This window comes from Lagenorhynchus albirostris, chromosome 1 (genome assembly GCF_949774975.1).
Source record: "Lagenorhynchus albirostris chromosome 1, mLagAlb1.1, whole genome shotgun sequence".
In the NCBI taxonomy this organism is placed as follows: Eukaryota; Metazoa; Chordata; class Mammalia; order Artiodactyla; family Delphinidae; genus Lagenorhynchus; species Lagenorhynchus albirostris.
Genome location: NC_083095.1, coordinates 175,717,346 through 175,726,544, shown reverse-complemented (window position 1 = coordinate 175,726,544; position 9,199 = coordinate 175,717,346).

The window sequence follows — 9,199 nt, the reverse complement described above, 5'->3', positions numbered from 1 at the left end:
GGGCTGGGGTTGGCGGCGTGAACACATTCTGAAGGGGCTAGTGCGCCACGGCTAGCCGGGAGGTAGTCCGGGAAAAAGTCTGGAGCTGCCGAGGAGGCAAGAGACTTTTTCTTCCCTCTTTGTTTCCTGGTGCGCGAGGAGAGGGGATTAAGAGCGCTGCTTGAAGGAGCTCCAGAGACGGGTGCGAGCCGCAGCTAAAAGCGCAGACGCCAGAGACGGGCATGAGACGATAAGGCTGGTGCTGCCGCCACCAAGAAGCCTGTGTGCGAGCACAGGTCACTGTCCACAACCCCCTTCCGGGAGCCTGTGCTGCCCGCCACTGCCAGGGTCCCGGGATCCAAGGACAACTCACCGGGGAGAACGCCCGGCGCGCCTCAGGCTGGTGCAACGTCACTCTGGCCTCGGCCGCCGCAGGCCCGCCCCGCCTCCGTGCCCCTCCCTCCCCACGGCCTGAGTGAGCCAGAGGCCCTGAATCAGCGGCTCCTTTAACCCCGTCCTGTCTGAGCAAAGAACAGACGCCCTCCGGCGACCTACACGCAGAGGCGGGGCCAAATCCAAAGCTGAGCCCCGGGAGCTGTGAGAACAAAGAGGAGAAAGAGAAATCTCTCTCAGCAGCCTCAGGAACAGCGGATTAAAGCTGCACAATCAACTTGATGTACCTGCATCTGTGGAATACATGAATAGAAAACGAATCATCCCAAATTGAGGAGGGGGACTTTCAGAGCAAGATTTATGATTTTTTCCCCTCTTCCTCTTTTTGTGAGTGTGTATGTGTATGCTTCTGTGTGATTTTGTCTGTATAGCTTTGCTTCCAGCATTTGTCCTAGGGTTCTATCCGTCCGTTATTTTTTGTTTGTTTGTTTTGTTTTTTTCTTAACAATTATTTTTTATTTTAATAACTTTATGATATTTTATCTTACTTTATTTTATTTTACTTTATCTTCTTTCTTTCTTTCTTTCTTTCCTTCCTTCCCTCCTTCCTTCCTCCCTCCCTTCTTTCTTTCTTTCTTTCTACTTCTACTAATTCTTTCTTTCTACTTTTTCTGCCTTTTATTCTGAGCTGTGTGGATGAAAGGCTCTTGGTGCTGCAGCCAGGAGTCAGTGCTGTGACTCTGAGGTGGGAGAGCCAACTTCAGGACACTGGTCCACAAGAGACCTCCCAGCTCCACATAATATCAAATGGCAAAAATCTCCCAGAGATCTCCATCTCAACACCAGCACCCAGCTTCACTCAACGACCAGCAAGCTACAGTGCTGGACATTCTATGCCAAACAACTAGAAAGACAGGAACACAACCCCACCCATTAGCCCAGAGGCTGCCTAAAATCATAATAAGTCCACAGACACCCCAAAACACACCACCAGACGTGGACCTGCCCACCAGAAAGACAAGATCCAGGCTTATCCACCAGGACACAGGCACTAGTCTCCTCCACCAGGAAGCCTACACAACCCACTGAACCAACCTTAGCCACTGGGGACAGACACCAAAAACAACGGGAACTACGAACCTGCAGCCTGCGAAAAGGAGACCCCAAACACAGTAAGATAAGCAAAATGAGAAGACAGAAAAACACACAGCAGATGAAGGAGCAAGATAAAAACCCACCAGACCTAACGAATGAAGAGGAAATAGGCAGTTTACCTGAGAAAGAATTCAGAATAATGATAGTAAAGATGATCCAAAATCTTGGAAATACAATGGACAAAATGCAAGAAACATTTAACAAGGACCTAGAAGAACTAAAGATGAAACAAACGACAATGAACAACACAATAAATGAAATTAAAAATACTCTAGATGGGATCAATAGCAGAATAACTGAGGCAGAAGAACGGATAAGTGACCTGGAAGATAAAATAGTGGAAATAACTACTGCAGAGCAGAATAAAGAAAAAAGAATGAAAAGAATTGAGGACAGTCTCAGAGACCTCTGGGACAACATTAAACACACCAACATTCGAATTATAGGGGTTCCAGAAGAAGAAGAGGAAAAGAAAGGAACTGAGAAAGTATTTGAAGAGATTATAGTTGAAAACGTCCCTAATATGGGAAAGGAAATAGTTAACCAAGTCCAGAAGCACAGAGAGTCCCATACAGGATAAATCCAAGGAGAAATACACCAAAACACATATTAATCAAACTGTCAAAAATTAAATACAAAGAAAACATATTAAAAGCAGCAAGGGAAAAACAACAAATAACACACAAGGGAATCCCCATAAGGTTAACAGCTGATCCTTCAGCAGAAACTCTGCAAGCCAGAAGGGAGAGGCAGGACATATTTAAAGTGATGAAGGAGAAAAACCTGCAACCGAGATTACTCTATCCAGCAAGGATCTCATTCAGATTTGATGGAGAAATTAAAACCTTTACAGACAAGCAAAAGCTGAGAGAGTTCAGCACCACAAACCCAGCTTTACAACAACTGCTAAAGGAACTTCTCTAGGCAAGAAACACAAGAGAAGGAAAAGACCTACAACAACAAACCCAAAACAATTAAGAAAATGGGAATAGGAACATACATATCGATAATTACCTTAAATGTAAATGGACTAAATGCTCCCACCAAAAGACACAGATTGGCTGAATGGATACAAAAACAAGACCCATATATTTGCTGTCTACAAGAGACCCACTTCAGACCTAGAGACACATACAGACTGAAAGTAAGGGGATGGAAAAAGATATTTCATGCAAATGGAAACCGAAAGAAAGCTGGAGTAGCAATTCTCATATCAGACAAAATAGACTTTAAAATAAAGACTATTAGAAGAGACAAAGAAGGACACTACATAATGATCAAGGGATCGATCCAAGAAGAAGATATAACAATTGTAAATATTTATACACCCAACATAGGAGCACCTCAATACATAAGGCAAATACTAACAGCCATAAAAGGGGAAATCAACAGTAACACATTCATAGTGGGGGACCTTAACACCCCACTTTCACCAATGGACAGATCATCCAAAATGAAAATAAATAAGGAAACACAAGCTTTAAATGATACATTAAGCAAGATGGACTTAATCGATATTTATAGGACATTCCCTCCAAAAACAACAGAATACACATTTTTCTCAAGTGCTTATGGAACATTCTCCAGGATAGATCATATTTTGGGTCACAAATCAAGCCTTGGTAAATTTAAGAAAATTGAAATCATATCAAGTATCTTTTCCGACCACAACACTATGAGACTAGATATCAATTACAGGAAAAGATCTGTAAAAAATAAAAAACACATGGAGGCTAAACAATACACTACTTAATAACGAAGTGATCACTGAAGTAATCAAAGAGGAAATTTAAAAAATACCTAGAAATAAATGACAATGGAGACACGACGACCCAAAATCTGTGGGATGCAGCAAAAGCAGTTCTAAGAGGGAAGTTTATAGCAATACAATCCTACCTTAAGATACAAGAAACATCTCGAATAAACAACCTAACCTTGCACCTAAAGCAATTAGAGAAAGAAGAACAAAAAACCCCCAAAGTTAGCAGAAGGAAAGAAATCATAAAAGTCAGATCAGAAATAAATGAAAAAGAAATGAAGGAAACGATAGCAAAGATCAATAAAACTAAAAGCTGGTTCTTTGAGAAGATAAACAAAATTGATAAACCATTAGCCAGACTCATCAAGAAAAAAAGGGAGAAGACTCAAATCAATAGAATTAGAAATGAAAAAGGAGAAGTAACAACTGACACTGCAGAAATACAAAAGATCATGAGAGATTACTACAAGCAACTCTATGCCAATAAAATGGACAACCTGGAAGAAATGGACAAATTCTAAGAAATGCACAACCTGCCAAGACTGAACCAGGAAGAAATAGAAAATATGAACAGACCAATCACAAGCACTGAATTTGAAACTGTGATTAAAAATCTTCCAACAAACAAAAGGCCAGGACCGGATGGCTTTACAAGCAAATTCTATCAAACATTTAGAGAAGAGCTAACACCTATCCTTCTCAAACTCTTCTAAAATATAGCAGAGGGAGGAACACTCCCAAACTCATTCTATGAGGCCACCATCACCTTGATATGAAAACCAGAAAAGGATGTCACAAAGAAAGAAAACTACAGGCCAATATCACTGATGAACATAGATGCAAAAATCTTCAACAAAATACTAGCAAACAGAATCCAACAGCACATTAAACGGATCATACACTATGATCAAGTGGGGCTTATTCCAGGAATGCAAAGATTCTTCAATATATGCAAAACAATCAATGTGATAAGCCATATTAACAAATTGAAGGAGAAAAACCATATGATCATCTCAATAGATGCAGAGAAAGCTTTTGACAAAATTCAACACCCATTTATGATAAAAACCCTGCAGAAAGTAGTCATAGAGGGAAATTTCCTCAACGTAATAAAGGCCATATATGACAAACCCACAGCCAACATCGTCCTCACTGGTGAAAAACTGAAAGCATTTCCACTAAGATCAGGAACAAGACAAGGTTGCCCACTCTCACCACTCTTATTCAACATAGTTTTGGAAGTTTTAGCCACAGCAATCAGAGAAGAAAAGGAAATTAAAGGAATCCAAATCGGAAAAGAAGAAGTAAAGCTGTCACTGTTTGCAGATGACATGATACTATACATAGAGAATCGTAAAGATGCTACCAGAAAACTACTAGAGCTAATCAATGAATTTGGTAAAGTAGCAGGATACAAAATTAATGCACAGAAATCTCTTGCATTCCTATACACTAATGATGAAAAATCTGAAAGTGAAATCAAGAAAACACTCCCATTTACCACTGCAACAAAAAGAATAAAATATCTAGGAATAAACATACCTAAGGAGACAAAAGACCTGTATGCAGAAAATTATAAGACCCTGATGAAAGAAATTAAAGATGATACAAATAGGTGGAGAGATATACCATGTTCTTGGATTGGAAGAATCAACATTGTAAAAATGACTCTACTACCCAAAGCAATCTATAGATTCAATGCAATACCTATCAAACTACCACTGGTATTTTTCACAGAACTAGAACAAAAAATTTCGCAATTTGTATGGAAACACAAAAGACCCCGAATAACCAAAGCAATCTTGAGAACGAAAAACGGAGCTGGAGGAATCAGGCTCCCTGACTTCAGACTATACTACAAAGCTACAGTAATCAAGACATTATGGTACTGGCACAAAAATAAAAAGATAGATCAATGGAACAGGATAGAAAGCCCAGAGATAAACCCATGCACATATGGTCACCTTATCTTTGATAAAGGAGGCAGGAATGTACAGTGGAGAAAGGACAGCCTCTTCAATAAGTGGTGCTGGGAACACTGGACAGTTACATGTAAAAGTATGAGATTAGTTCACTCCCTAACACCATATACAAAAATAAGCTCAAAATGGATTAAAGACCTAAATGTAAGGCCAGAAACTATCAAACTCTTAGAGGAAAACATAGGCAGAACACCCTATACATAAATCACAGCAAGATCCTTTCTGACCCATCTCCTAGGGAAAAGGAAATAAAAATAAACAAATGGGACCTAATGAAACTTCAAAGCTTTTGCACAGCAAAGGAAACCATAAACAAGACCAAAAGACAACCCTCAGAATGGGAGAAAATATTTGCAAGTGAAGCAGCTGACAAAGGATTAATCTCCAAAATTTATAAGCAGCTCATGCAGCTCAATAACAAAAAAAACAAACAACCCAATACAAAAATGGGCAGAAGACCTAAATAGACATTTCTCCAAAGAAGATATACAGACTGCCAACAAATACATGAAAGAATGCTCAACATCATTAATCATTAGAGAAATGCAAATCAAAACTACAATGAGATATCATCTCACACCAGTCAGAATGGCCATCATCAAAAAATCTAGAAACAATAAATGCTGGAGAGGGTGTAGAGAAAAGGGAACCCTCTTGCAGTGTTGGTGGGAATGTAAATTGATACAGCCACTGTGAGAACAGTGTGGAGGTTCCTTCAAAAACTACAAATAGAACTACCATATGACCCAGCAATCCCACTACTGGGCATATACCCTGAGAAAACCATAATTCAAAAAGAATCAGGTACCAAAATGTTGCAGCTCTATTTACAATAGCCCAGAGATGGAAACAACCTAAGTGTCCATCATCGGATGAATGGATAAAGAAGATGTGGCACATATATACAATGGAATATTACTCAGCCATAAAAAGAAACAAAATTGAGCTATTTGTAATGAGGTGGATAGACCTAGAGTCTGTCATACAGAGTGAAGTAAGTCAGAAAGAGAAAGACAAATACCGTATGCTAACACATATATATGGAATTTAAGGGAAAAAATGTCATGAAGAACCTAGGGGTAAGGCAGGAATAAAGACACAAACCTACTAGAGAATGGACTTCAGGATATGGGGAGGGGGAAGGGTAAGCTGTGACAAAGTGAGAGAGAGGCATGGACATATATACACTACCAAACGTAAGGTAGATATCTAGTGGGAAGCAGCCTCATAGCACAGGGAGATCAGCTCGGTGCTTTGTGACCACCTAGAGGGGTGGGATAGGGAGGGTTGGAGGGAGGGATACGCAAGAGGGAAGAGATATGGGAACATACGTATATGTATAACTGATTCACTTTGTTATAAAGCAGAAACTAACACACCATTGTAAAGCAATTTTACTCCAATAAAGATGTTAAAAAAACCCCAAAAAACATTCAACCACAACGTAGGAAAAAAAAAAGATACATGCCTAAAAGGGGATGGGACCAATGGCGGGGGAAAGCCTCACCCATGCAAGCACATGAGAGAAAGCACAACTTAGTTTCAGAGGCTGGGAGTCCAGACCCAGCTCCACCATGATTGTATGCAATTCTGAACACATTGTTTAATCCTGCTGGACTGCCAAGGTTTACATCTGTAAAAGACAGATATTGAATCACGTCATCCTTTAATACCTTATCAGTTGCAAAACTGAGTGATTCTACAATCTTGTGAGCAGTTTTTTAAACGTTGTTGAGAGTGGGTGGATTATCATCCAACGTCACGTGAAACCTGGAATGGGGGTATGGCTGTACCAGGACGTCACATGGAGTAACTCATACCAACGGGGCTCCTTTGTGCTTCTGATATTTGAAACCTTCTCAGTATATTTTCTTTCTGAATTGTTTGTGTTCCTAACATGGACGGTGACATGGAGTGCGTGTCCTATGTCTATCTGTATATACTGTGAGCTCGCATGAGAAATCTGATAATAAAATAACGTACTATCAGAGGAATGGCAGGGGATGATCAAAATCATGAGAAAGTCAAACAAAGAAACCACAAAACACACAGACACAGACACCCCTCATCAAAACTCTTCTCTGCCTGATGTCTCTTAAGTATAGGGCAAATCAATATTCCCATCCAGCGGGATCAGGAGTGTGCTTGTTTCATGAAGGATATTTGGGAGTTAACTAAATTTAAAAATTAAGGAAATGATTTTTTGAGAAAATACGGGTTAAAGCATGGCTGTTCTTTAATTTCTCTGATCATGTGCGGTTGTGCTACTGGAAAATGTCTGCCCTTCTAGACACCCTTGTCAATGGAAACAGATCAACACCAAACTGGGTTTCTGCTCTCCATTTCCAGTTCCAATCAGGAGCAGTAATGGAGCATCCCTAGTGGCAGGTCAAGTTGAAGACAAATGATAACACATTTTGGTTGTAGGTCTCCTTTTACTTTGCATCTAGCTTCTTCTATACCAGCAGTATTATTTTTAGAGTATTTTTCAGACCAGTCTTGAGCTTAATTGCAGATTTGCATATAAGGTTGCAAGCTCTACCTACCACATACTGTGCTTTTGACCGAGAAGTTTTCTGGCCAATATGGGGGTCTTCACGGAGATCTTAGGTGGGCTCATACTGTTGAAGCTGTGGCTAGCTGCAGCAAATATTCTCAGTATTGTGAAATCCAGGATGTAGGGTCTGTTGCTAACATAAAAATGTTCCTCAGTGATGTGCTGGCCCAAAGCTTGAGGGGGTCAGAGAGAAACTTCTCCATCCACCTAACAAAGCCTACATTGGCTGTGGTTTTAACAACCACGTCCCTTAATAAAAGCTGTCCTTGGAAAACAATATAAATAAAATAAAGTTTTATAAAGGCCCCCGAAGATTCCACCTGTTCCCCTGAGGCTGTAATGATGATCCTGACTTTAAAATCCCCTGTCTTGTTCCTTCTGAGTTTTCCCATTTCGTGCTCCCTGGGAGTTTCTCTATAAAATTAACCTGTGGGTAATGAGGAAATCAATGCCTTAATTGAAGGTCAGGTCTACAAAGATCTAGGTAGGTGTGCTCTGGATGATGGAAAAATCCCCCAGGGTGGTATCCTGCCTCCCTGAAAGAGAAGCCGGGTTGCAATTTGTCTGAACTGTGGTGGCCCTTGATTGGACTCCAACACCTTGTCTTCTTAATCTCACAATCGGGTAGTTTCCATTCCTGATGACTCCCCTCATTTGAAGGGGAAAAGGAAGAGCCCTCAAGGGCTTCATAATTAAACACAAACACTCTCACAGTCCTATGTCAAAGCTGAATGACTCTGTATCCTGTTGGTGTTGTGTTCGTGCCTTCTACACAACTGTGACCTTTCCCTTCTGCCTAGATCGGTGCCATGGCCTTGTTATTTTTCTGTTTCTTCTAGTGTCTTTCTTTTAAAAGAAGAACCAAGAGAGTGGTATTTTTGCTTTCTTTTATCTTTGGTTATTGTTAGCATCTAGGGTTGACACACTTAGCCTAAAGCAGGGAGGCCATTCTAAACACAAAAGCTACTGTACTTTCAACAACTCCATTTCCTAAACCATTGGAGGATTCTGGGATCTGTGAGACTGCAGTGTAAGCATTTTATAGGGGTTCCCATGACAGCATTATTAGCTAGCAGTTTTACCTAAATAGCCTTCGTAATGTCCTTCTTCTTCTTCTCTCTCTCTCTCTCTTTTTTTTTTTTGGCCAATTTACTTTCCCTTTCTATAGCTACAACTATTAAATATACATTCCCAATATCTTAGTTCCTCTTCTTTCCCTGGTGGAATATTTTCAATTCTGTAATTTCAGCTCCTGCTGCTTATTTTGGGTCATTATTATTGTGTGTGGTCCCTAGCTTAGGTATGGGTTATGCTCTAGGTATGTGTTTCAAAATTAGTTTGCTAGAGAGACTTCCCTGGTGGCGCAGTGGTTAA